Genomic DNA, 2,821 nt, shown 5'->3' with positions numbered 1-2,821 from the left:
GGGCGGGGCGGGGCGGGGCCGCGGCGTTGCCCGGGAGACGGGGCGGCAGGGGGCGGGGCCAGGTGCCGCGGGCGGCGTGGGAGGCGGGGCCAGGGTTGGATGGGGCGGGGCCGCGGCGTTGCCCGGGAGACGGGGCGGCAGGGGGCGGGGCCAGGTGCCGCGGGCGGCGTGGGAGGCGGGGCCAGGGTTGGATGGGGCGGGGCCGCGGCGTTGCCCAGGAGACGGGGCGGCCGGGGGGCGGGGCCAGGCGCCGCGGGCGGCGTGGGAGGCGGGGCCAGGGTTGGATGGGGCGGGGCCGCGGCGTTGCCCGGGAGACGGGGCGGCCGGGGGGCGGGGCCAGGCGCCGCGGGCGGTGTGGGGGGCGGGGCCAGGGTTGGATGGGGGCGGGGCCTGGAGGTTGAGGGGCGGGGTCAGGGCTTTGGCGCCAAGAGCGTGCAGGCGAGAGGCGACGGCTCTCTGGCAGCTTCCAGTCAGGCGAAGGGCAAGGTAATCATTCCCGCTGTTCCCGCTACTTCACGAGGGTCCTTTTGGCGGCAACCGAGTGGACGGACGCATGGCCCCTCCCCGTTGCGCTCCTGGGAGCGAGGGAGCCTCGCGTTGCAAGGCTGTGCCTCGGACCCGGGGTGGGCTTCGCCGCCCCGCCTTCAGCTCAAGGTGCGGGTTCGCCGCTCAGGGCGGGCAGGACCCAGGGGGCGCCGCAGGAGGAGCGGGCCCCCCAGCCCCGCCAGAACCTGACGCGTTCCCCCTGGAGGCTGTGGCGCAGTTTAGTCCCCTCTGCGGTTCGCGTGCGCTCCCCAGCACGGTGCCCCATCGGGGCGGGGGGAGGGGCCCCTGACCTTGGCAGGGTCAGGTCGAGGTCACATCCTCGCCGCGACCTCCTCTACAGCAGGCAGGACCACCCCCAGCCTCCGGGCCTGCCCCTAACCCAGTCAGTCTTACCCTCACCAGACACTTAGGAAGCGCCTACTGTGTGCTCCGTGCTGTCAGGCGCTGGGGGGAGGGGATGCAACCGTGAGGGAACCCGCGAGGGAACCCGGGAGCCGTCCCTGCCCGTGGGGGGGCGTGAGCTGCCCGTGGGGGGGCTCCGGGGCTCACACGGAAGACGTAGGCCCTGAGCTGAGGGCCAGACAAGTGTGGGGAGAGGTGCCTGCGGCAATACCTGCCGTGCAGGTGAGCTCCCGGAACTAGGAGGACTGGCTGGAGAAGTCGGACTTTGTCGGGCAAGGAGGGTGAAAGAAGAGTAAGAGGGCTTCTGGGGTGGTGGGGGTGGGGAAGGAAAGGAAAAAATAATTGTTTTCCTTACACGATTTACGTCTGGAGTGAAAGGCAAGAGACTCGGCAGCCCACCGTGCTGCCCCTGGAAGTTGAGCTGGGCTCGCAGTCTAACGCGCTTCCTTTTAGCACATCTCTCATAAAACTCCATTTGGAAGATTCGAGAGCTAATTTGCTAAATATACTTGCAGAAGGTAGATGAAGGGACAGATTAAATCTTATTACCCCTTTCAGATGAGAAACACCGAGCCCTGCTCAGCTCCGAGAACGAGAGAGGAGAATGAATTCTAATTGAATTCATTTATTCTCCTATCTGTTGTTCTCCCACCAGCACCAGGTGAGCTCAGGATCCAACACAAGAATGGTTTTTCTTTTATTCCATTGACCCCGTTGATTTAAATAAAGATGGTGGACTGTGATTATTGCTGTGTTTTTACACAGAATTAATGGTTTCTGGGTCGCACGTTGCAGAAACCCCCTTAGTCATAATATCCTGAGGTAGAATCACTTGAGATATGGCGATGAGTCTCGGCCAGGGCTGAGTCTTGGTCCTAAGGGAATGACGCTTCAGAACTGGGTCAGGCGGATTGGTCCACTTTTGCTGTTTTGATCAGCTCTCTGCCTGCAGTAGACAATGAAAACCAGTGGGAAAGGGTCAAACTCATAAATATTAGGCTCATTCTGTTAACTCACATAATAGCTATTAATTGCCTTTCTTCTAAGGAGCAAAAGGGCATGTACAGTCAATGCCATAATAAGTAATACTGTATGATGTTATACTAAGATATTAATAAATCTAGGCTGGTTCAGCCTTCCCTGATGCCATAGAAGGAATGTAGGTTGGGAAAGGCCCCCCAAGTGGGGCATAGCACCGACTTGCACTTGGAAGAAACCTTTACTTTGGGGTGTGAGCTCTTAGGAGAGACAAAGGTCACAAGGTCATATATCTCAGATCTGAATCTGGAAGAATCAAGGCACTGAAGGGATTTTTTTTATGTCTCTGTGACCTCCTAGATGTACGTTCAGGTGTAAGAGATGATTAGGACTGTCATTTAACACAAAAACTAAAAATTCCAGGGGGTGTCTATATGAAGAGAAGCATTACGACACATCCCACAGTCCTGCCAGCAGCAAGAGGGAATACGTATGTGCACATGCTATATTAAAGATTTGGTTTCTGGATTTGATGCTTCTAATAATAGTAATAGTAATAGTAATAATAATAATAATAACCACCACAACCACCACCACCTAATACATTTTAACTGTATGGAATGGTTGCCTTTTAGAAATTATGCTGTGGGCATGGCAATTTAATCAGTACCTTGAAGTTTTTTCCTTTATCTCTCCTATAGCTAATGGTTTCTGTAGAAAAGGACCAATTGATTTCTTTTTAAAATGTTGCTTCAGGGTAGAGACCTTTATAGGTCATGTTTCAACTTATAGGAAATTTTTATAGTTCAAATATAAATTACATTAAATGTGGGTTTTGTAATGGAGTTAAGGTTAAGTAAAGTTCTCACTTTCCTTAGGCTGTTTATGGTGTTCA

The sequence above is a fragment of the Canis lupus genome, chromosome 6, assembly GCF_011100685.1.
Source record: "Canis lupus familiaris isolate Mischka breed German Shepherd chromosome 6, alternate assembly UU_Cfam_GSD_1.0, whole genome shotgun sequence".
Classification (NCBI taxonomy): Eukaryota; Metazoa; Chordata; class Mammalia; order Carnivora; family Canidae; genus Canis; species Canis lupus.
This window is presented reverse-complemented; position numbering follows the sequence as displayed.